The sequence below is a fragment of the Mustela lutreola genome, chromosome 15, assembly GCF_030435805.1.
Source record: "Mustela lutreola isolate mMusLut2 chromosome 15, mMusLut2.pri, whole genome shotgun sequence".
NCBI lineage: Eukaryota > Metazoa > Chordata > Mammalia > Carnivora > Mustelidae > Mustela > Mustela lutreola.
The window spans coordinates 61,866,760-61,892,852 of NC_081304.1; the positions used below are offsets into that span (position 1 = coordinate 61,866,760).

General features: G+C 46.6%; 1 long non-coding RNA gene across 1 annotated transcript in view; it reads right to left on the minus strand.

Moving 5' to 3' along the window:
* Positions 1–3,956: 3,956 nt before the first annotated feature.
* The window catches only part of LOC131816544 (uncharacterized), a 28,888-nt gene continuing 6,751 nt past the window's right edge, over positions 3,957–26,093 (minus strand). Inside the window, exons 2-4 of the long non-coding RNA XR_009348104.1 lie at positions 20,581–20,718; positions 10,672–10,813; positions 3,957–4,138 (exon numbers count right to left, since the gene is read on the minus strand). This is a non-coding gene — a long non-coding RNA (uncharacterized LOC131816544). The remainder of the gene's footprint in view (positions 4,139–10,671; positions 10,814–20,580; positions 20,719–26,093) is intronic.

Below are 26,093 nucleotides of genomic sequence, written 5' to 3' on the forward strand. Positions count from 1 at the left end.
CATTTGTGTGTATGTAAGTAAACACCCAAAGACAACTGAATTAGTAGTCCACATTCACCACATGGATTAATGCCTGTTGTGATCTCTTTCCCTCCCAAATTGTTTCTGATTATTCACTTTAACTAATTTTGCCTGCTTTCCAATAATAGGGAGAAGAAAATTTGCTTCCCCACCCCAGCACCAATCAAAGGGATACTTCTGTCCTGTGAGCCTTCATTTTTCATAGGGGAAAACAAACAAACAAACAAACATCCAAAAAACCCTGAGCAGTGAAACTAGAAATTCCCTCATGTTTCCTTCCTTTCTGGAGCTTACTGCCCTTAGGTTGCACAGTTGCCCAAATATTGGCCCCTCCATAAGAAGCTGTAAGTAGCACGTAGTGGATGAAAGATCCAGGATATAAGGAAGGGCTACTCTGGGCAGTTGCATGGCCTGGGATGGTCTGCCTCACCACTGGGCAAGGTCTGGGGTCTGGGGTCACTATACCTCAACACCGCTAAGAGAGGACTTCAACAAGAATGTTTATTTCACCATCTTAGCCTGAGAAAATAAACACTGCCTTCAATAAAGTTTCAATAAAAAATTAAAATTTTAAAACTTAATTTTAAATATAATTATACCAAGAAGAACCATGACACATGTTGAATTATTTTAGGAGCCACAGTCTTCCTGAGGTACAAACAAATAGTTTGTACAAATAGGTAAAATCATTTATTAGGAAACTTTAAACCTCTTACAATAAAGTTACCATTAAATATAAGAATAAAGTGACTATTTTGCTTAAAAATAAACAAAGGTCACTTTGAAAGAGAATGGCAGCTTCCCTGTGGACATCCTCTATACCCAGCCCAATCAGTACTTACCAAGTACAAGTTTGTAGATTTTGCTAACATGGTAAATGATGGAAATAAATGAGGAAGACAATATTTTCAAAACAGTGTAAAAAGAACTTTAAAACAAGTATCTTGATTCTCCTTATTCTTCCACTCTAATTTGTAGCCTTTGGATAATATGTGGGAAAGAACATATATACATTTAAATTTTAACTTAAATGTCTACTGAAATAAAATGCTATCTTATTAAAATTCCTATCCAAAATTTTAAAAAAACGTCATGGTGACAAATAATGTTGACAATCATGTAATGTAATCCTATCTTAAAACTCAAAACATGCTAAGAATGAATATTTCAAAACTAAATGGTTCACTTTGTTAAAAATATTCTTACTGAGTATTAAAAAAAATCACCCAATGGTATCATGTTTTTAAACTCATTCTACTCATCATGCCTGTATTTTATCCCACCAGTTCTCTCTAATGACTTAGCATTCTTTCTTGTCTGCTCTCCTCTCTCATTTCCTTTCGCCAGCACCAAAACCACAAAGACTCCAAAGTCCTGAGAGCAGACTGGAGTATCCCTTTGTCTTCTAGAAGCTGTGCATTTTGACCCTACTGGTCCATTCCACCTGCCCAATAGGCAAGATTGCCCAATAGGACAGTGCAGTCATGAAGGGAGGCAAGGACAGAATCTTGAGGGATAGCAGAGAGAAAGAATCACCTTAAGAAAACTGGCAAGAATTCCTATCTTACATTGAGGTGTTTCATCCATTTTGAGTTTAATATTTTGTTCTAATAACACAACTCTGGATGGGCTCCGAGATGGCTCCTCAGTGGGGACACATCACCAGGAAGACCACACCATGATTAGAATTTAGAATCTTCGGCACCCCTACCCCAACCCCTACATTCCCCCAGAGAGGGGAGGGGGCTAAAAGCAGAGCACATCTATGTAAGGAAGCCTCCATAAAAATCCTCATAGCAGGGACGCCTGGGTGGCTCAGTTGGTTAAGCAACTGCCTTCGGCTCAGGTCATGATCCCAGCGCCCTGGGATCGAGTCCCACATCGGGCTCCTTGCTCAGCAGGGCGCCTGCTTCTCCCTATGCCTCTGCCTGTGCTCGCTCTCTCCACCTCTCTCTCTCTCTCTGATAAATAAATAAAATCTTTAAAAAAAATCCTCAAAGCAGGGGTTTCAGGAAACTTCCAGGTAAGTAAACATATCCAGGTACCAGGAGGGGGATGAAACCCAGCTCCACAGGAGTAGACATTCCTGCGCTTGGGACCTTCCCAGACTGTGCCCTTTGTGTCTCTGCATCTGACTGTTCATCTGTATCCTTTATCATATCTTTCATTATTTGTAAATGAAAACAAATGTTTCCCAGAGTTCTGCGAGCCACTCAGTTGAACCGGAGGAGGAGCTGAAGGAACCTCTGATTTGTAGCCAAGTTGTAGAGAAGTTGTGGGTAACCTGGGCCCCTCCTACTTGTGACTGGCACCTGAATGTGATGGAACAGTCTCACGGGACTGAGCCCTTAACCTGTGGGATCAGATGCCATATCAAGGCAGACAGTGTCAAAGCTGAGTGAAACTACAGGACACCCAGCTGGTGTTGCAGAGTTGCCTGGTGAGGGAAAAATCCACAGCCTCAGCCTCAGTGTTAGAAGTGAAGTGTTCTGTGTGAATATGGTAATATGAAAGCAGATGGGAGAACTGAAATGTTTGCTTGACATACACTCTCACACAAAATATGTATGCCAGGTCTTTGCTGATGTGATATAGCACATATTCAAGTTCTAGTGAAATATCATAAAGAGTCAACTCAAAAAACAAACAAACATACAAAATATGGATGAGCTGGGAGAAAATAAGCAATGTTTCCTCTTTCCTATCAAGAGAAAGACCATTCCTGAATTATCCAAGATTTTGCTTTTACCTGAATAACCATACAGTTCAATAGTACTTAAAGGAAAAAGCATGTTTGGTCCTCAGCGATCCTTTCCCCTGATATGGCCGGCAAGAGTGGAGTGATTCTTGTGGATATATCTTTGCTCCAGAGTGGGGAAAAAAAGGAGTTCTTTCACCAACGTTCAAAAGGTTTTTAAAATGGCCTTCATTAAAATACATCTGCCCCTCCTTTGGAACCTGCTCACACTACACTCCAGGCCAGCGAGCATCAAGGGATTGGAAATACGGTACAAAGTCCCATGAAGCCACCTCTCTCTCTAAACTATTCTTCTCTCTGCAAAATTCTGCTTCGGTCAGCCTAAGGATCAAATACCTGTCTTTGGGCAATAAAGTGATGTGCAAAAATCAATCATTGGCCCTAACTGGCAAGTTCCTTAAAAACTCATGGGACACAGATGGTTGCCATGACTTTCCCAGGAAACAGCTACTGTCTTTCCATGAATGAGGCATGAAAATACAGGGCTGGGTGAGCAGATGAATGTCCACTCGTGAAACAATCATGCTGAGGACAATAAACAGTAGTTTTGGATGGCAGATTTAAATTTCATTCACAGCCAAGAACACACTCCAGATACATGATGTGTATCCACTTCCTGCTGTTTCCAACATCTGAGTCCTCCCTTCCATTCCTGTTTCCACCACTTCAGTAAATGTCTCCCGTCCTCATTGCATATAAAAAAGGCTCTGATTCTTTCTATTCTAATGTCTGTAAGACATTACTGTGAACAAGAGCAGGGGATAATTCCTCCTCCAAACCCATCTATGAAATAAAGGGTTCTATTCAGGATCATGACAAGCTGAGGAATCGCTCAAGAGAACTTCCAGAGTCATTTCAACCTGTAATGCTGGCTAAATTGTTCCTCACCATCCGCCCCACCAGGGCTAGGACTGATGAGTGTCTCCACCATGCAGGTCCCTCTGGATGACATGATTGCTGGGAAACCAGGCACGAGGCAAGCAAAAATCAGCACCTGCTCTTCTGCAAAGTTTGTCTGAAGTGCTTGAAGCCACAGAATAAACAGATTGACTCCTTCAGATCTTACCTAAAAACAAAATTAAAGGTGACAAAATTAAACACATGTTTATGCAGAGATGCACTGCAATGCAGATTCAGTTCTGAGAAAGAAAAACTAGAAGTTAAAGGTACTGTTAAACTCCTGCACCAAGTTCTTAGTGACAAGAAATCAGGCGTGCTGCAAGAAGCCCAAGGGTGAAGAGTTGGAGTCTGGAGCCACAGTGCCTGGTTCCAATGCAGGCTCTGCTTTTTGCTTTTTGCTAGCTTAGCTGTGGCCAGTGGAGAACCACCAAACTTCTCCCTTTGCATCAGTCTCTACCTCTGAAAAATAAGGATGATAAAAGAATTTACCACAAAGTGCTGGCACAGGGATAAGTGACTTACAACAGTGCCTGTATCATCAACTGTCATTTAATCACAAAAATAATGCAAAGACAATCGTCCTCCAAATTTACAGTGTGCTTTGAATAGGGTTTTTTCTATAATATGCTTATGTATCATGGAAAGTTCTTGAAAAATCTCAGAGCTAAATAAGACCTTAAAGACCTGGCTCAGTTATTTGACCTTGAAGCCCATTCATCAGGCATTTTCTACACCAGCCCTCCTTTTTTTTTTTTTTTTTTTTTTTTTTGCCTGTGCAGGTAGCTACCTCAAGGGCTGCTGCCAAATCATCACCTCCACAAAGCACCATTCAGAAATTTCTGGAACTCATATCATTGCTGGACTTCTGGCATAAGTCCATTGTTCCTGGTGGATGCTTCCAGTAGTAGGAAATGGAACATGCTCAATGAGGGCAGGGGGTTGTGTTTGACTTGCCCACTGCCATATCTCCAGCATCTAGAAAGGTGCCTGAAACACATAGCTGGCATCCAGTAAATGTGTGCAATAAATGAGTGAACTAGACAAAAATAGATATGCACTGGTAGACGTGGCCTGTGGAGTACAGCTTCAAAAGCAGGAGAGTATTGAGACTCCTACATGGTAGGTTGCATGGCACTGAGTTAAAGAAAATGGGTCCTACAATCAGACCAAAGGTTAAACCTCGAAAGCTGTGCGATCTTGGACAAGTCACCTACAAGAACAAAGACCCCTGTCTTCTATTGATAACAGCTGGGAAGAGAGAATCCATTTCAGAAGGAAAGGGGACACAGGACGGCTGTGTACGACACTTATATTGTTGTCAAGATGGCAGTGTAAATTCACTTCATGTGGTCCCACACCATCATCCCCCACTACCATTTGAAATACATGGTAATGATAGATGAAATATATATATATATATTTTTCAGTGTAACAGTATTCATTGTTTTTGCACCACACCCAGTGCTCCATGCAATCCGTGCCCTCTCTAATACCCACAACCTGGTTCCCCCAACCTCCCACCCCCGACCCCTTCAAAACCCTCAGATTATTTTTCAGAGTCCATAGCCTGTCATGGTTCACCTCCCCTTCCAGTTTCCCTCAACTCCCTTCTCTCCATCTCCCCTTGTCCACCATGCTATTTGTAATGCTCCACAAATAAGTGAAACCATATGATAATTGACTCTCTCTGCTTGACTTTTTCACTCAGCATAATCTCTTCCTGGAAGAGATTATATATATATTTTTAAAAGATTTATTTACTTACTTATTTATTTGACAGAGAGAGATCACAAGTAGGCAGAGAGGCAGAGAGAGAGAGAGAGGGAGAGGAGGAGGAGGAAGAGGGCTCCCTGCTGATGCAGGACTCAATCCCAGAACCCTGAGATCATAACCTGAGCTGAAGAGACAGGCTTTATCCACCCACTTAGCCACCCAGGTGCCCCTAGATTAAACACATATATTTTTTAAAGATTTTATTTATTTATTTGGCAGACAGAGATCACAAATAGGCAGAGAGGCAGGCAGAGAGAGGGGAAGGGAAGTAGGCTCCCTGCTGAGCAGAGAGCCTGATGTGGGGCTCGATCCCAGGACCCTGGGATCATGCCTTTGAGCCGAGCCAAAGGCAGAGGCTATAACCCACTGAGCCACCCAGGCACCCCTAGATTAAATATATTTTTTTTTAAGAGAAGAGAAAAGTTAGCAAGTGAACCTCGGTAAAAAACAAAACAAAACAAACAAAACCCAAAACTGACAAACATCTCCATGAAGTAGCAACCGCAGAAATTCTCAGTGATGCACAGATGTGTAGCGACAGGAAAAGATGTCTGGAGGCTGACTTCAAGGAGGACAAGTCGCTCCCACTGGAGATAAAGGCAGACAGAAAGGCCTGCTCGCTTGCTGCCTGAAGCCACAACTTCAACTGGACTGGCGGAATTGATTGCACACCACTTGCTTCACCAAAACACTGTTAGTTTTCCAGTAGCTCATTACATCTAAACACTACTGCCTCCTTTAACAAGGTTTCCCTTCTGGATTGCCCCTGACTTACAGGGATAGGCAGTAGGTGTCCCTACACGTGCTCCTTCCAAATTCTCTCCTCTCTCTGCTTTCTTCTGATCCACTTTTTATTTATGGGCTAGCTTTACAGGATATCCTTTCTGTGATTAAACAGATCTTAATAATTCTACCTTTTGTAAAGGAAGCCTTCCCCAATTATTTAGATGTTGATAAATATTTACCTCTGAATCTCCATAAATCATCACTTTATATGGCAGCAACATGTAGAAAAAAAGAATGAAGTTACCTAATTTTCAGAATGAACCATACAAATTACAACCTAACATCTAAAGCCAGAGACAGAAAGAGAACATCTGCATAAACTAAAGTAATGTGGGTTCCTTATTCATTCATATTTATTATGCAAAATGGAAGTTTTAGGAAGATTAGAATAATGCATACTTGTTCTATTATATAGGCAACTAATCCTCTGTAGATGGTAATGTATCCATAACTCCATCTCCAATCTAGAATTTCTGAACACGAGGAGAGGGTATTAAAATCTCCTCTGTGGGAGGCAGAGCATTACAGTGTCTGGCTCTGGCCTTCCTGCTGCAGGATGAGACTTGCAATTAGTGATGGCAAATGGAATTCACAAAACATTTCTGGGCTTTAGAGGACATCGGAAAACTAACAAAGGACTTAGAAAACGGTAGGAAAAAAAGCAGGAAGAGGGAGGTGGCAGAAACAAGTGACCCAAAACCTGACCTGTAAGCAACAAGCTCAAGAGAAACAAATCAGGGTGCCAGAGAACAAATGCCATTTTCACTGCAGGACCTCTACAGGCCTGTGCCCTCCAGACCCCGTTCCCACCACATGGTAAGTTGGGGGAACTGAACCGGAGATTTCCTTAATAAACCAGGACCCTCAAATGGGACCAAAGTGATCCCAACCAAGAACACTCCCAGCCTCCTGGCAAAGGAAAGACAAACCCTCCAGGAAAAAACAAACAAACAAAAAAACCACCAAAAAACAGAATTAAAAGAGATTACATCTATGTTCCAATAAATCTGGTCTCAAAATCCCTTCACAGAGCATGCAAGAAATGAGGCCACTGTGAGAGACAGAAGACTGAGGGAAAATGAAGACTTCAGACACTGGAATGATCAGATACAGAATAGAAAATATTACATGTTAATTGTTTAAGAACACAAAAGAGGTATAAAAATGAAGAAGGATCAAGAGCCTATCAAAAGCAACAGGCCAAGTGTGAACATGGAACTGAAGGAAGTTAAACAGGGACCAAAAATCACTGAGACGTAAAACACAACAGAAAACACACCAGAATGGTGGGGCAGTAGATGAGCCCCGAATGAGGGACTTCACAACACTGCACCAAGAAGTGAAGACACTCCCCAGAATGCAACTCAAGGAGGCAGGAGAAGAGGAGGAACGCCAGCTTGAGAGACACGAACAACAGACGGGAGGTTTAAATAAGAATCCTGGGAAGTACAGCAGAAGGACAGAGTCAACATTTCAGAAGAAAACAGCTGAGGATATTACAGAAATGATAAATCCAGAAATACAGGAAATGCACAGATACCAAGCAAGATGAGAAATCTTCAATTAAACATTTTGTGGTAAAGCTATAGGACACCAAAAACTAAGAAAAGGTTTTAAGGAAAGCCAGAGAGAAAAGGCATTGAAAGGAATGAACAGGTTGGAAACAGGGTTTAAAGCTGCTACAGTGGTAAGGAGATGCTAGTAAAATGGTACCTGTAAAGGGTGACAAGAGTATTTTTACTGCCACTACTGCTAATACTGTGTCTAATGCACATAACAACTGAAGATTGCAAAGGTTAAGCTGGAGCAGAAAAAAATTAAACGAATTATGACCCTCAAAAGAAGGATCATTTCAGGGCGCCTGGGTGGCTCAGTGGGTTAAGCCTCTGCCCTCAGCTCAGGTCATGATCCCAGGGTCCTGGGATCGAGCCCCGCATCGGGCTTTCTGCTCTGCAGGGAGCCTGCTTTCTCCTCTCTCTGCCTGCCTCTCTGCCTACTTGTGATCTCTGTCTGTCAAATAAATAAATAAAATCTTTAAGAAAAAAAAAGAAGGATCATGCCAATGAATTTCACAACTATGGTGATCACTTTAAAAGCATCTCTTCTTTTTATCATAGCATTTGTATCATGTCCAGGATGAGATATTACAGCACACATGATAGAATATTTTAAAACAATAGTCCATTTTGCTCAAACTCCATGTTGAAAGCAAACGACTCTGTCAAACACTTTGAAGAAGGTAAAAGTAGTGGAACCATGTTTTGTCAAGAAAGCCCAGGGAGAAAAGCAGGTAGTAAAACCAAGTAGCAGTACGGAGGAAGGGCAGCTTCAGGAAGAAAATGAACACCGTTTTCTTCTGCTTTGTTCTCTTTTTTGTTTTCTTGTTGTTGGTATCTTTTTTTTTTTTTTTTTTTTTGGTCTTTCCCAGAAATCACTTCATATATATACATTTATCTGTTCAACTTCAGTGAAAGTTGGGAGGAAAAGGTGCCAGAACTTTTGAATGGTTGTCTTCAGCTGAGTGCTTATTTTCTTCCTTCAGTTTCTCTGGGGTTTCCCACTATTCTTCAATAAACATGTGTTGCTTTCTGGCAGGGTAAAGCCAAATGCATTTTTAAAAGAAGTAATGGCAGGTCATCCGTCCATCCAGATCAGGAGAGAGCCCATACCAGGGAAGGCAGAGAGGGTAGTAGACTCCCCTTTGTGAGTTCCTGCCCTCTTGGTCTTTCCTCAGCCCTTGCTCTCTGCTCTGTCTCTCCAGTCACACCCCAAACCCAGAGCAACAAAAGGACTGTTCAAAACTTAAACCCTGTGAGAAGGGCCACGCAGAGGCAAGGAGAGCCCTGTAAGACTCTGAGCCATGTGGTCTGTATCTGAGACTGCACATCTCCTTGAGCCACGTTCCATTCCCTCCATGCCTAATGTTGGCCTCGCATTCTACAGAAGCAGTCAGGGCATCCATACACTCCTCTCTGTGTGCTTTTCTGTATACCTGATCCCATCTCAACCCACAACACCCAGCAGCATGCACCATCTGTCATCTCCCTTCAGTCAACCTGCAAATAGGTAAACACAGCCTGTAAAACCCACCCTTGTCCAAGCTCTGTCTGGAGTTATGATCGTCTGTGTCTTTACCATCAAACTTTCTAAAAGGCTATTCTTGTGTGTGACCTCCATGGTCTCACGCCCCATCACTCTATCTCTCTGTCTGCCTTATGACTCCACTACTCACCTCCCATTTTCTATCAGTACTCAGTGACAACCTCCTCGATCTACCCCCACCCCCTAATCAAGCTGCTTTGCAACTTTTCACATCATCGAACATTGCTGACATTTCATTCCTTGAAATCTCTCTTCTCTAGACATCTGGGCAAAAATGCCTTCCTGGCATCAAAGCCACGTCCCTCCCCTTCCATCCACTACTCCTTTATTCTTCCCCTTTATCTGCCCAAGAAAAGAAGGAATTACCCTAAATCATTAACTGTCACTCTCTCCCCAAGGAATATATCCCTTGGCAACAGCATGATTGCATCTCTCTTCCCCCAAGCACCCATCCCTACATTTTGACTGTCCAACCAGAACCTACACCTGCGGGTCCCACAGACACCTCAACTCAGACAGCCTAAAGCTGCACTCCTCCTCTTACCTCCTGGACCCGGCTCCTTTCCTGAGTTGCTACGACTGTTGTGGCAGTTGACACATCAGACTCAACATTATGAAAGCACAGAGGCACCCCTAAGCCTACTGCAGCATTTTTTTTTTTCCATAGCCGAGGTATGGAGTCAGCCCAAGTGTCCGGCAACAGAAGATGAAGTGGTACATACACACAATGGTATATTACTCAGCCATCAAAAAGGATGAGATCCTGATATTTACAACAGTATGGATGTACCTAGAGGGTATTGTGCTAAGCAAAATAAGTCAGACAGAGAAAAACAAATACTGTATCTCCAGGAATGAATCCTTGAAAAATGCCCTACATATTCAAGTTTTAATGTAGGACCAGAAGCAACAGTTTTTGTATATATCACCACGATATAAAATAAAATCTTTAAAAGAAAAAAGGGAAATAATAGGACAACAGCAATTAGGGTAAAAAGACTTAACAATTGTCTTGCTCATCATCACCAGCACCACACCAGTTACACGTCTGACCCCCAGGCCAGCATAGCAGGTGTGAGGACAGGTCTAGGCAGAAAAAGTGTTACTTGTCACATTTTTTGAAAAATGATAAACAGAAGGGATGCCTGGGTGACTAGGCTGGTTGAGCGGCCAACTCTTGATCTCAGCTCGGGTCTTGATCTCACGGTGGTGAGTTTGAGTTCCACACTGGGCTCTACACTGGGTATGGAGCCTGCTTTAAACTAAACTAAACTAAACTAAACTAAACTAAAATAACACCTCTGTCAAAAGTACGTGAATTCACAACTTACATGTAAGTCAAGTTCTACTTGTTCTAAGACAGCATGAAAACCAAGATGTCGTTATCAAGACAGGAAGCAAGATAAATTGTGTATTCCATGTGCCGTGAGATGACCCCAACTGCATCCAAGTCATCCATGGCCCTCCACACATCTGTAAGAGAGGGTATATTATCCCCATTAGCACAGAGGAAACCAAGGCTCAGAGAGGTTAAAAAAAAAAAAAAAGAGTCCAAGATCATAGCATCATTTAGCAGCATAGCCAAAATGTATAGGAATTACCTCAAAATAGGCCACACTAGTGGAAGAGTTATGAAAACCCAGGTAGAACGCTGCCTCAGAAAGGCAGATATTCAATAAAGGAAAAATAAAGAGGCGCCTAGGTGGCTCTGTCGGTTAAGCATCTGCATTGGGCTCAGGTCATAATCCTGGGATCTTGCCCTATGTCAGACTTCCTGCTCAGCAGGGAGTCTGCTTCTCCCTCTGCCTCTGCTCCCCATTCATTCTCATAAACAAACAGATCAATAAAATCGTACCCAAAAAAAGAAAAAAATAAAGATTATAAGCTTACAATAAAGATATGAGTGATGAGTCAAAGCTTTCAGTGACACACCCACACCTGCCTACAGTTCTCTGGCTAAAACATGGGTGGAATTGATGGGGTTAGAAGAACAGGAGGCACATAGGCCCGGACAGCACAGCCCCAGCAGATGCAGAATCCTGGTGTAGGTTTAACTAGCTTTCATTGTCCTTTAAAATGTCAAAGCTAAAGAAATCTGGTAGGGTTATTGAAGTCTGATCCTGGGGGATGCCTGGTTGGCTCAGTCTGTTAGGCAGCAGCCTAACATGACTCAGGTCATGATCACAGGGTCCTGGGATCAAGTCTGGCATCAGACCCCTTACCCAACCAGAAGCCTGCCTCTCCCTCTGCCTGTTGCTCCCCGTGCTTGTGCTCTCTCACTGACAAATAAATAATCTTTAAAAAGAAAGAAGAAAGAAAAAAAGAAAAGAAAAATAAAATCTGATCCACAGTATAGAACAACACAAAGGATGGTACTTTCTTGGGCTGATTTCTGATTGTTTGATTTTAAGTAGGCTCCACAGCCAGCACGGACACTAGTGCAGGGTTTGATCTCAGGACCCTAAGACCATGAACTGAGCCAAAGGCAGACAATCGATTAAGCCACCCCACCCCAGCCAATGCTTGCCAACTACCACAAGTAACCACCCCCACTTTCTTGGGTTCTAATGGGACTTTTCCTAGGTTCTAATCCTAGCTGTACTGGCTGCCAGGGGGAATGAAGTCCAGCACCACAAGAAAAGCATCCCAAGGCAGCAGTCCTCTGCAGAAGATTTGCTGGTGGCTGCCATCATCAAAGAGTCAGTGGGTGAAGTTGTTGAAGCACAGTGAGAACAATGATAGCCACTGCCTTTTGGGTGTCACTGAATCATTCTACTCATCTTCAGGAAGCCTGGCCCTTCTCCAGTCAACGCAGCAAAAGCAAACTTGTTAGAAGAACAGGGGAGGGGGCCATCTCCCTCCCTCCCAGAAACTGAAGCAACCAGCCAAACAGTGCATCACTGGAGTAAAAATAAAAATATGAAGGAATGTGGCGGCACCTGGGTAGCTCGGTCTGTTAAGCATCTGCCTTTGGGTCAGGTCCTGATCTCAGAGACCTGGGATCTGAGACCCACATCAGGCTCCCTGCTCAGTGAGGAGTCTCCCTTTCCTTCTCCCTCTGCCCCTGCTCCTAGCTCATTCTCTCTCTCTCTCTCAAATAACTAAAATCTTTAAAATAAGAAATTTAAAAATGAAGGAATGAATCAAAATGCAGAATTCAGAAACAGAACTGTATATGTATATGTATATGTACATACATATACATATATGTATATGTATATGTATATGTATATGTATAAAAACTACATATAAAAACCTGAAATATGACCCGGTGAGTGAGGAAGGATTATTAAATAATGATACTGTATGAATTGATTGCCAATTTTTTCTTAGAACATAGAGCACACTGCACTACACGAAAACAAAAACACAAAATTAGGATTGAATACAAAAACAAAATTATCAGTGTTATTCCATCAAGTGTTTCTCTAACCTACTGATCAAAACCTCAGTTCATCCTCCAAAAGAATCTGGGCACCACCTCAGCACACACGAACACATTTTCAGGCCACAGTTCACACTGCTCCAGTCCCCACTCTAAGTCCTGAGCCATGGGCTCCTCCAGGCAAAGCCACCACCAACTATGTCAGGGCCCCTGCCCTAGAAATACCCAAACCCAACGACTTCACAACAGGGAGACTCAGGGAGATTCATATGGGCAGAAACGTGGGACTTTGACTTTTTTTTTTAATTAAAAGAAAAATACAGCAAGAAACATTTCTAGCACAAAGTGAAGAGCTAATCTCTCACAATGTCGAGAGTATTAGAATTATCAATACACCATCAATAGTTTGATAGGTCAAACAGGCCAAAAGCTGGAAACACAAGAGGAAATGCTCACAGCAAACAGACCTGAAAGCCAGGGCCTGGACCGGCTGACATAGCTCTGCCGCTTACCACAGCGAGAAAGTGTAACTTTCCTGGGCCTCAACTTCCCTCCTGGCCAGCAGGAAAGTGGCAACACCACAAAATTCATGTCTGGTCGGGGATTACGTGAAAGGAGAATGCTCGGTGAGAGCCCCGCCACACCGCCCGTCCAGCCACAGTCTGTGCCCAGTGAATGGGAATTTCCTCTACTGCAGCCACACGAAGAGCTGAAGGATCTGCACAAGATGCCTGTTCATTTACCAGTCACAAAACCACGTTCTGCCATAAACAGAGAGGGCAAGAGACCACAAGAGATGGGAATATCCCTCACCCTTGCCTGGACCAGGCTTTCAAGACAAGTTGGAAAGCCCACAGCAGCTCTGCCACTGACTCTGAATGAGCCTTTGGAAGACAACACCATCCCAAACAACAGTTTAATTTACTTCTCTTTAAAAAGCAGTGAGACAAGGTCTTGGCCACATCTTCATAAATTAACAGCTTAGGAGGCTAAACCCCAATGATTTAGTTATGTCCCCAGCAGGCAAACCTCCACTCGTGGGCAGCTTCAGGGAGAAAGGGTGCCTCCCCATCCATGAGGACACCCTCTGACATTCATCTGCCTGAAGATGCTTCCTACCCATGGGAATTTACTCCCTGGAACCCTCCCCATCTAAGTTCCCCTCTGGATGCTGCATGAGGCAACTTCCTCACACCCCCATCACCACTGGCGACACCGCAGCTACCCCCGAGCCTTCAAGCAGGGTGCACCTGTGTTTGTTGCCAAGCGTCCCATCAGCCCAGCTCCATCACTGATTTCTGTACCCATAATTAATTAACTTATGCATGTATGTATATATTTATTTTTACAGATTCATTTATTTTAGGGAGAGAGAGACAGAGACAGAGATACAGAGAGAGCACACACACACAAATACAGGGAGATAGAACCTCCAGCAGATTCTACACTGAGAGCAGAGCACACCTCAGGGCTCAATCCCACCACCCTGAGATCATGACCTTAGCTGAAACCAAGAGTTGGATGCTTCAACGACTGAGCCACCAGGCACCCCTCTGTACCCTTAATCTTAAGAAAAGACAGACTCCACTTCTTTCTGTCAGCCACGGCCTCATAAGCCATCTGTCACACAGCCAAAGCTTCCAGAGGATAGGACCAGGTCTGCAACACCAGTGATGCCAGAGTATCACCATAAAACTACAATCTAGTGAGTACCAGGCTCTGCTCTAAGCTCCTAATATGGCCTTCTATTTTGTACCCCTCACAGACCTACATGCTAGGTATTATCCCCAGTGAACAGAGGGGGACACTGAAGTCCATGGCTTACCCAAGCGATCTACTTTTATGTGGCAGCAGCAGGGGCCTGAACCCAAGTCTGTGACTCCAAGGCCCCTCCGTCAACTCTGTTACTCATGCAGCCCCAACACAGTCATCAAATACCTCCCTAAACCCTCATCCCTCCTGTGAAAAAGCATGGTCTTCTGCCATTTCCCAGATGGGAAGAAAGCCGGCTTGAGCCAGATATAGTGACCTGCCCATGATGGTACAGGCGATGTCCCCCATGTTCTCCCTCCAACACCCATGTCATTCTGCACGAGGCCCCATGGGGTCCTTCATGCTTCCAGAGGAAATCTCTGGTGAGACCACCAGGCTCCTGGCAGGCCTTCATCTTGACCCTGGAGGACAGGACCAGTTAGGAGAAACCGGCTAGTTAAGCCTCTGAAATGGGGTCCTACCACCCAGGAAAACCCCCTTATCTCCAGGGCATCGCCCGTGTGAATTAGCTGGCTTTGTAGAGGGCTCCACAAGCACCAGCCTTGCTGAGTCACTTTCTCTAAGGTGGTGGCTGAGACAAAAAGGACCCAGGAAAGAAAGGCATAGGCTGTTGTGGAACTCCAGTGCCTTGGCATCAACAATTAATGGGAGAAGCTGCCTCTGCTCACCAGATCTGCATTTTATGTGGGGCACACTGTTCAAAGTTTACACCCCCCATCTCTGTAACCTTCACGACAACCCCTGGAGCTCCCTGCACCATCATTACCACCTCACAGACAAGGAGACGAGGCATGAGGGGTGTGTAGAATGATGCAGCTCTGTGCTGGGGCCAACCTGGGGAGGACTCCCACAGGCTTGCTCTTCCCACTGCTGCAGAAGCAGCTGAAAACAACGAGTTTTTCAGTTTGCATTATGTAGAGTGGAAAAGTCAACCATAAAGGTCATTCAATTTTTAAATGGGTTATTCCTCAGGATAAAAACAGTTCCAAAAAATAATTTCTGAGAAGTTCAACATATTCCTCCTTCCAGGTGCCTGGAATGTGATGGAATGTTGTTAAAATAAGTTCTGGCCCATCAGCATGCCAGACAGAAACTGGAAGTAAGCTGTTGCAGGTCCCCAAAGGCTCCGTCACAACCCTAAGGAGAAGACATATAACTTTCACTGTCCCAAAGTGATTATGTTTTAAAAAAACAAAACAAAACAGGCACAGGTGGAACATTTTAAATTACAGACTTTCAATGCAGGGGCAGTGGGGGCAGGGCGGGTGTCCCCCCACTACCCCCAAATGTTTCAGCTATATATAGTGACTTACCAAAGTGACTCATCACAAGTACCTACAAGGCGACTGACAGGCAACTGACCGATGAGGAAGGTATTCGGACTGTTTAACAAAACCAACACAACTTAGAATCTTCATTATTAAGAAGAGAAAACCATTTATTAAACACTCGCCAGGCACCAAACCCGCTAGGCACTGTCACACGATCTACTCATCACAAGGCTGCCAAACTCAGTGCAGAAACTGAGGCTGAGTAAGTCACCTAAGGTCATGCAGCACCAGAAACTGGATTCCAACCAGGTCTGACATCAAAGCCCACCCCAGCTTGCTGCAATGCTTCAGAACCTAAGCTTTGTGATGATCAATAAACTACATGCTTAACAATGTTTACACATCTCTGTTAGAATTCAGGGAAAGGTTTTTAAAAATGACATACACAAGGGGAAAAAATAATACAGGTTCTGGAGGCAGGCTGCCCAGGGTTCAAATCTTGGCTCCTCCACTTGCAAGTTGTGTGTGACCTTGGACTCCTTTAGCTCCCCTGTGCCCATATTTCCATGCATTAAAATGGTAGCCATAACAGACCCTATCTCCTAAGGCAAATAAAGCATTTTGGTGTTCTTGTTCTTGTTTTAAGATTTTATTATTTATTTGACAGAGAGAGAGAGACAGGGTGAGAGGGAACACACACAGGGGGACTGTGAAAGGGAGAAGCAGGCTTCCCACTGAGCAGGAAGCCTGGTGAGGATTAGATCCCAACACCCTGGGAGCATAACCTCAGCTGAACAACTGAGCCACCCAGGTGCCCACAAATAAAACATTGAGAATCATTCCTGGCATGAGTTAAACCTCAGAAGGTGTGGGCTGGTGTTACTTCTTGCTGGGCACTAGATAGAGTCAGCAGCTTCAGGCCCACTGTTTTAGCAACTCATTTGCATAAACAAAGCCCAGGCTCAGCCACTTTGTGCTTACCCTATGGGTTCTTCCTGTCACTAACACCTCTCCTCACTCCTGCTCTGTGGCACTAAGCTCTGGGCCTCAACTTCCCATCTGTCAAATGAGGTGAGGAGCCCAGCTGATCTATCTGAGGTCCTTCCAGCTGGGCAACCTAGGATTCTTGGTAACTCAGGGCCCAGAAATTTCAGAACCATCCTAACACAAACATTACCAGATGACACCCACTCATTTTCCTCAGATCTTCTCTTCCGTATTATGTATAAATGCTTATTTTCATGGCAAATCTTCTCCAAGATCCCAGAGCTCCACGAGCACCCAGAATAGGCTGGGCAGGCATCCCCAGTGCTGAGGCTGGGGACATGATGGTCAGAAGCTCTGACCTCCAGGGGAGACAGATTCCAAATCAAGCTGCTCTGATAAGCAGGTCCTCCCTGTTAGAGAGGATTTCAACAGAGCACAGTTAAGAGGAAGTGCAGGCAAGAAACTCAGAACTTGGCCCACTGGACAGAGGGCAGTAGGACAGTGGGCCGGAGGGGTGACAGAGGGATGGAGAGGAACGGCACGATCAACAGAGGCCAGCCAAGGCAGCAATGATGCTCAATATGAGAGGGTGGGCTGGGGACACACTGTGAAAATGGCTTCACAGGCAGGAAGCAAGCCCAGCTCAGCACAAAGCAAAGTCCTGAGCAGGAACCTTCTGGGACCAGGTTGGACACTAAGGTGAGCTGAAAATGGCTGTGGAACCCAGTGCAGTCTGAATCTCACCCATGCCTCTCACAGGCTGGGTGACCCCGGACCAGTTATGCTACATCCTTTAATGTTTCCTAAAGGGTATATTCACTCCATAACCCTGAGCCATGTTCTCATTTCGGTGAGTGTGGGAGGTCGCAATAAGGCTTGAGACGAGAACCAAACCAGACCCTGACTTGTGCCTCCTTTAAAGTCCAAATAACCTAACAAAAGGTTTAGGACGGGAAAAGTTGAGTAGCACTGGGAAAGAGTCTGTGCTATGTGTTGTGCGCTTGCCTACATGACTTCCCACACGCTTACTAAACAAATTAGAACAATTCGGTTGGGCTAAAAAGTTCGTTGCTGGTCCTTGCTGCCTTAGTACAGCCCATAAATTACTTTCAGGTTTGCTGTATTTGTACTGGCATCAGCCATTTGGCGTCATGAGGAACCGTAGTTGCTTAACTAAACACAGATGTAATGTCACTATATATATGGCCTTAATTCTTTGAATAAACTTAGCACTGTTGGACATCCTCCTCAGTGCTCCTCCTGCCCCCCATCCCTTTGCTTCTCGAGTTCTTTTCTTCATCCTCTTACCCTCATGTTCCTGGTTGATTTGTTGTGCCGGTCACGACAGGTGAGGATATGATGGTGCCCACAATCTACAGAGATCCAATATATACAACTAGGACAGCCTGGAGGGGGGTGGGCAACCCAGGCTGGACAGGGAGTTAAGAAGGAGTCAGGAAGGGCGCCTGGGTGGCTCAGTGGGTTAAGCCGCTGCCTTCGGCTCAGGTCATGATCTTAGGGTCCTGGGATCGAGTCCCGCATCGGGCTCTCTGCTCAGCAGGGAGCCTGCTTCCTCCTCTCTCTCTCTCTGCCTGCCTCTCTGCCTACTTGTGATCTCTCTCTGTCAAATAAAAAAAATAAAATAAAAAATCTTAAAAAAAATAAAAGGAGTCAGGAAGAAGTCATTCCCACACTTGAGGCATGGGTTGGTACTGACCAGAGACACTGGGCAAGAGACAGTGTCCTAGGACTGCTGTAAGACTAGCCGGGTCCAGGAAAAGCACCTAACAGTGTGTAGTTGTAACCCATCTGTAAAAGGGGGGCAGGGTGGTGGTGGTTGTAGCTGGTTGAGCATCTTACTCTTTGTTTTGGCACAGGTCCATTCACCTGGCCCATTCACCTGTGCCTGCATGTGTTCTGCGGTGTGCTCTTTATCTCTCTCTCTCTCTCTCAAATAAATAAACCTAAAAAAAAAAAAAAAGGAAGTCAGGAAGGATCAGGAGACCTGCTGTTAAGGTCCCAAAGACTCCACCCTCCTCAACTAGCCTCCGGAAATAAAGTAAGTGGGTGCCCAGGAGCCTCCTGGACACAAAACTTTCCAAAGCAAAGCTTTCAATTTCATACTGGAGAAAAGGCTGCTCTGCAAATTCAAGACAAAAAAGCCAGCCAGGGTGGGGTGGGTTTGGACGGGGTTGGCCCTGTAGGGCTCTGGCCACTAAATGCCCACTGCCCAAGCCAGAAGCCTGGAGTCTGTGCAGCCAGAGCTTCCTGAGGCTTCCACCTCTTGGCCTCGCCCTGAAGTTTCCTCCTGGAAGCTCCTTACCCAGGGAGGCCACCTGTGAGCACCCCCTCACACACACCCCAGCTTCTGCCCCTCCATCCAGCTGGAGTGAAGGATCCCCAAGCCTGCTCTCTCTGGTCTCTCCTGCACAGAGAGGAGTATGTGCCCTGGAAAGGAGGGTCCCTGAGGATACCTGAGTCCCTGGCCCGAAGACAGCTGGCTTGAGAATGTGGGGTTTCGGTGCTCTAGGCACAGCAGTTCCTAGAGGAAACAGGGTAGGGAGCTCCAATGTGGAGGGGAGTCCCCGGAGTCTGGGATCGCAGATGCCAGTGGCCCCCAAGTGGAAGGGTTTCAGTGACTCCAGAGGTGAGAGGGGTCAGGGGTCAGGCCTGGAGGTGGACAAGGACCTGTGGGGTAGGGGGCCGGAGATGGAAGTGATCCCAGGGTGGTCGCAGGCCCAAAGTAGAGGTGTGGGGGTGGGGGTGGGGGGAAGGGGTCCATGGGCCAGAAAGGAATGGTATCCTGGGGCTACTGGGTAAAAGGCAGTTGAGGTGGAGGGGGCCCAGTGGGGCCCAGGCTGTGCGGGCAGAGCCAGCTCCTCTCGGGTTGGGTTGGGGAGCCCAGCGATTCTGAGGGACAAAATTTTCCATCAAGTTCTGGAAAAGAAGCCTGTCAGCACAGGCGTCTCTTCGGGGTCAGACAAGCCCAGTGGTACTGGGCTCCTTGATGTCAGTAGGGCCCCACGGGTTCCCTGGATACGGAGAAGTGGAGCCAGGGCTGTGGGGCAAGGGCTGTGGGGCAAGGGCTATGGGGTGTAGGAGCACCAGGCCAGCAGGAACCTGTCCGCCAGGCCCCCCTCCCGCTCCCTTGGACGAAGCAGCAGGTGGCAGCGGGCAGGAGGGACACAGCCTCCCTCTCTCCCTAGCGCCCCTACCCCTCCAGGCTAGGCCCGCTGCCGCTCCTGGGCGGCCGAGCTGCGGCCCCGGTGCGGTGTGGCTGGCCCTTTTCTCTCCCCAGGGCACAGTGGAGCCACGAGGGAAGGCCTGAGGGGATCTTCCGTTTACTCAGCGCCAGTGGACACTCTCCAGGGGCCTCTCTACCTGATGGGCTCCACCCATGGCCATCTTGGAACCCCCGGAATCCCCTTCAGAGACCAGGTGAAACCTTCCTTGGGGAATCCAGGCTCCTGGGACCAAGGCGAGTTGATCTTGTGTACTGCTGTGTCTCTTCCCTGGCCTGGCATGGATTGACAGTTGCTGAATTGATCTATTCTGGGGTCATCAAGGGCAGAGGAAAGAGTTCAGGGCTGGGATCCCCAGGCCTGGGGTCCACACAGGTTTGGAGCCCTCTTGGCTGTCCCTGACAGAATGACCAAAGAGGAACCCTCAGAAACATGGATCTGCCTTGAACTGGCAGAGCATTCAGGGACAGGAAGGGGAATGTCTCCTTCGCAGAGTATCTGGAAGCCTGCAGTGGAAGATGGATTTGTCTGAGCCATGGTCATTAGTGTTGGGCCAAGGAACCCCTGGCTTGCTTCTCCTACCTGCATCCTAGGTCTAAAAGGGTGTCTGGGTGGCTCCCTCAGTGCAGCATCTGTCCAGGGTCCTGGGATCCAGCCCTGCATCTGGCTCCCTGCTCAGTGCAGATCCTGCTTCTCTTTCATCCTCTCCCTCTACTTGTACTGTCAAATAAAATTAAAAAAAAAAAAAAAGTTAAGAGGGGGGACAAAATGGCGCGGAAGTAGGAGGAGGCGTCTTTTCAACTTGTACCCCAAAATGAGCTGATTACCTACCAATCACCCATGAACTCCAATCACCCATGAAATCAGCCTGAGATCAGAATTATACACGTCTGGATCTCTACAGGAGGAGAAGAAGCCAGTGGGCAGGTAAAGCGGAGTGGGAACTGTGAACTGATATCAGAAGATAAACAAAAGGGGGAGGGAGCTACCAGAGGCAACCAGTTGGAAAGTAATACCCCAATACGAGCGAGAGTGCCCTGCGTCTGGGGACCAGCATTAACTCGGAGACTGGTTGAAAGCACTCCAAAAGAGCAAAGGATCTCGGGGGAAACTGTGGGAATCGGGGTGGCTAGGGACAGGGGCTTAAGTCCCCGGTCCCAGGACAGCCTCCCGTGGCGCTGAGGCAGAGACTGTGGCAGAGAAACCAGCTCTTGGTCCCTAAGCTGCCAGGGCACCGAGAATGCATGGGGTCCGTTTCCTGTGAGGGGATGGGAGCCACACCAGGCGGCAGAATGCAAGAGTCCTGCTATAGAGCCTGAGATACTCCCCTGAGAGAGGTATAAAGGCCCAGCCGATGCCCTTTGATACAGGCCCTTGTTTCAGAGCCTGCACCAAACTCTTGCCCCAGAGAGGTGCGCGAAGGCCCAGCCTGGTGCTCTTGGACCTGTGCCCCGTTCTCAGAGCCTGAGACCCACGCGCGAACCTCTGCCTTATCTGAAATTGGTGCGGGCAAGGTGGGCGCTCTTCGACCCAGAAAGACCGGGCACTCCCAGCCCGTGCCAGCGGGAAAATCTCAGTGTGCGATTGCTGCTTGGAACCTCTCTAGCAGTCTAGAGGTGCCCAAAGCTGCTGCTGCCATGCTTTTGGGTACAAGCAAAAGATCCTCCATCCCCAGGGACAGCGACTTGGAACCTGCTCTGCCAGCGGCCAAGGGGGAACTTATTTGGGCTCTGCAGCCAGACTGAGGCTTCTCTCTGAGAGGGAGATCAGGGTGCGGTTTGTTTTCCTCTAAAACTACAAAAACCATCAAAAGCGGTCAAAGTGAGAAAAAAAAGTGAACAAACAAAAAAACGCCAGAGAACAAAAGCCTGAAAAAAAAAGTTTCCTCAGAGCCCACCCCATTGAGGGGGGCGGGAGGACTTAAGTCAGGGAACATCATTGACTGAAAACCCACATGGCAGGCCCCTTGCCCAGAAAACAAACCAAGAAAGAAAAAAAAAAAAAGAGAGAGAGAGAGAAAAAGTACTACAAGAGAACTACCACTACTTCATAGGAAAACTTTTATTTTTCATTCATTCCCACTATTCTGGTTCTTTTTTAAAATATATACAGGAAATTTTTTAACCTCAGCAGGATGGTGGAAGGGGTACATGGCTCAGTGCCTCCCGGGTCTCACCCTGTGTGACGCCACCCGGTGCCTGCAGCTGCCCTCTGGAAGGTGTTGCTTTAGCGGCAGAGCCGGAGGGCACCAAGCGTCTGTCTGTCTCCAAAGTCCTGGGCACCACATCACAATGCCTTCCTGAGAAGCAGAATCAAGGACAGTTGCTGATCTTCATTCCTTCCCACCAAAGGTAGCTCATATACCATCTTTGGAAGTTGGAGCCAGGGGGCGCCTGGGTGGCTCAGTGGGTTAAGCCGCTGCCTTCGGCTCAGGTCATGATCTCAGGTTCCTGGGATCGAGTCCCCCATAGGACTCTCTGCTCGGCAGGGAGCCTGCTTCCCTCCCTCTCTCTCTCTGTCTGCCTCTCCATCTACTTGTGATTTCTCTCTGTCAAATAAATAAATAAAACCTTAAAAAAAAAAAAAAAGTTTGGGCCAGGGACGCCTGGGTGGCTCAGTTGGTTAAGCCACTGCCTTCGGCTCGGGTCATGATTCCAAGGTCCTGGGATCGAGTTCCACATCAGGCTCCTTGCTCGGCAGGGAGCCTGCTTCTCTTGCTGCCTCTGCCTGCCTCACTGCCTGCTTGTGTGTACTCTCTCTCTCTATCTCAGGCAAATAAATAAAATCTTTAAAAAAAAAAAAAAAGTTTGGGCCATACTCTTTAGCCATTCTACTTTCCCTGGAGTAATTTGCCACCTCCCTGAATTTACCTGCATCTTTCCCAAAATCTACTTGTCTTCCAGCCTTCGTGACCATAATGAGTCTATAAATTTTCAATAGACAGTGTGAACTTACACTTGCTAATATTTGCATAACATGCACCTCTTTCGATCTCAAAGAAAAGCTTCACACCGCAATGGTCTCTAATCTCCAATTAGGTTCTGTTCCGGGATCCCACTGGAATTCTACGCGCCTGTCCCCTAAGATGCCATAAATTGTGGTCCAGTTTCCCAGCCAGCCAAGGAAAGCACATGGGAAATCTTGCTGAAGTATGAGTAAGAGCCAACGAAAGGGAACATATTTATCTGCCTCAAATGCTGGGACCTGAGGAAAGCAAGTTTCATTACAGACAAATCAGGAAGGAGGTGCAGATTGCTTTTTATGTCACTCTGGAGTGGAGGTCTGCTCACTCACAGAAGCTCAAAATCTTCACAAAGGACAATGCCCCCCACCCCCAAAGTCAGCTGGGGATTCTCAGGAAAACTTTAAATGAAAGTATTACGGATTCTCCAACTTCCCAAAATGCAGGAGGAACATCTACAAGCAAGACTGTCACCACTTTTAGACAATTACACTTATTTACCTTTCTTCTTCCTAGAAAATCATCCTCTCTCCCAATCCATGATCTTCTTTTTGTAACAGTTTCCTAAAGAAGGAAACAGATGTCCTCCCATTTCAGTTCCATCCAAAATAATAAAATAAAAATCTTTAAAATTAAAAAAAAATTGTGATTTGTTGAGACAGAGCACATAAGCAGAGGGACAAGCAGACTCTCCCACTGAGCAGGAAGCCCAATTTGGGGCTCGATCCCAGGACCCTGAGACCATGACCTGAACCGAAGGCAGATGCTTAACCAACTGAGGCACCCAGGAAGCCCCCAAATAATTCAATTTTTAATCACTTTGCCATAGACACTTTTGGGTGGCTTTGAAACACCAGAATCTCATTGACTTATCAGTGTCCTCTTCACCATCTCAGAAAAGGACTGGGTGCCTCTCAGAGGCCTCTCTCCCCTCCTGACCCAGGTCCCAGCCAACGGTCCTTTACATTAGAGTATGAGGAACTGAGCGGGATGGGGTGTGGAAGCACCCTGGGGTGGGGTGGGGGGCTCTGGGGCCCTCCCACTCCCAACTTCAAAGACAGCGCCTGCTTTCCCCTGCCTCATATAGGTACCCTGGGTTTGCCCTCTTTAAGGTTCCTGGTTGCTGCAAAGGTCTGAAAATCTCCTAAGTAGCACAAAAGCCATCATGTGTTTAAAGGAATAAAGATAAAGCTCCCCAGAATGAGCCAGCAGCTCTGGGCTTCCCCGCACATCTTTCCTGTCCCTCAGAACCCTGGGAAGGAGCCCCTTAGTGCAAAGTCACAGGGGGAGCCCATGCACAGCCCAGGCCTCCTGCCCCAGGTCCTCTTCAGCCATAAACTGTCCCCCTAGCTCCTTCCAAACCGTCTACAGCCTCAAACCACTGACGTGCGGTTCAGCACCCATCTCCAGAGCGCAGGATGCACGTGGCTTCCCGGCACCCATCCCTGGCCGCTCCAAAATCACCGTGGGAATGTCGCAGCAAGGAGACAGGGAATCGATTTTTATCCTCTGGGTTGTCTTCCCTCGTAGCCCCTCAGGAGTCCCCACGCAGCAATGCCGCGTGGGCCCTACTGCTCTGAATCCACTTCCCCCGAGGAATCAACTTTTCTTCAGCGTCTGTGTCTGCAAACCCAGCTCCTCTAACACCCCCCACCAAATGTACCAAGAACCAACTGGGGAAGTTCATTTCTGGCCGACAAGCCTTTAATCCCTGAGAACTGTGGCTGATGCGGGAGCAGCTTTTCTCCAAATGGTGATTTCGATACGAGGTCCTTTTGCCTGCCGGCCCCCAACATCCCTGACGTGTGGCTCCCAGGGGCCTCCCCGTGGCAAGGCCTGAGAGTGGAGCCCACCCTTGGGCTCATTTTCCACCGCGCTGAATCCAGGCAGAAGCCCCGTCTCACTACAAAGGGTGCTGAGTAACGAGGTGCCGCCACCAGGAAGAGAGGCAGCAGGTCAGACAGATCTGGAGAATGACACTGGCCTTCAAGGGCCCCTCACAAGGGAAATACCATTAATTAGCAGATCTGACCAGATATACTGTGTTCCACATTCACGCCGTAAGGATGGGGTTTCCTCGAGCCCTAGTCAAAGGAACTCTTTCACCCAAGATCACTTGACCAATCGGTGACTCAGTTTCCTTATACTAAAAATGAGGATAATAATACCTCACAAGATTCTTTTGAGGAGCACACACGTTACAAAGTGTTTAGAGGCACCTGGGTGGCTCAGTGGGTAACCATCTGACTTCAGCTCAGGTCACGATCTCAGGGTCCTGGGATAGGGCTGTGTCAGGCTCCTTGCTCAACGAGGAGTCTACATGTCCCTCTCCCTCCCTCTTCACTTCCTGCCCTCTCTCTCTCTCTCAAATATATAAATAAAACCTTAAAAAAAATGAAGTTCTTAAAACACTATCTGCACATAGTACAGGACACACAAGCACTTGTTAAACAGATAAAAGGGTACAAGAGGCTGGCTTCCCTTCAGATTTCTAATAGGCTCCTGTCTGGGGGTCTCTAGCTCTTAGGAAGTGGGCAGGCCGCAGAAGCCCAAGGTTGTAGAGCTCCTCTGAGGCCAAGTTCAGTTTTCTATGCAGGACAGAAAACCTGTAAAATACATCCCAGACTTGCTTCGCTGCCTTCCTAGTAGGGAATCCGTTCCCTCAAGAGTGGTCCAACCTCTCTTCCACTATTTGGGATGTAGAAAACGTTTAGACATTTCTCCATTGGTGCTGATTCCATCCTCATTTTTAACAATCTAGCTGTGTGTTCATCTGGTCTTCTGTTAGTTCCTTTATTCAACAAACACAGAGGACTCACCGTGTCCTAACTTTGACCAAGACATCCAGCATCTCAACCCACAAGGGAAACATATTAGCAAATGTGACAGCAAAGAGGGATGGGGTAAGGCAGTGACATCTGAATCAAGACCAAGCTAACAAGCAGAGCCTGCCATGAAGAACATTCCAGGTATGGGCCCCATAGGCATGAAGTCGGAAATGAATAGATTATGTGCAGACAGCAGGACAGGGGACTAAGGGGACACTGGAAAGGAAGGCTGCGGAGCAGATGTTGGCATTGGAGGCCTTGCAAAGGACTCTGGAATTCCCTTTGGTTTCAGCTGGAAGCCACAT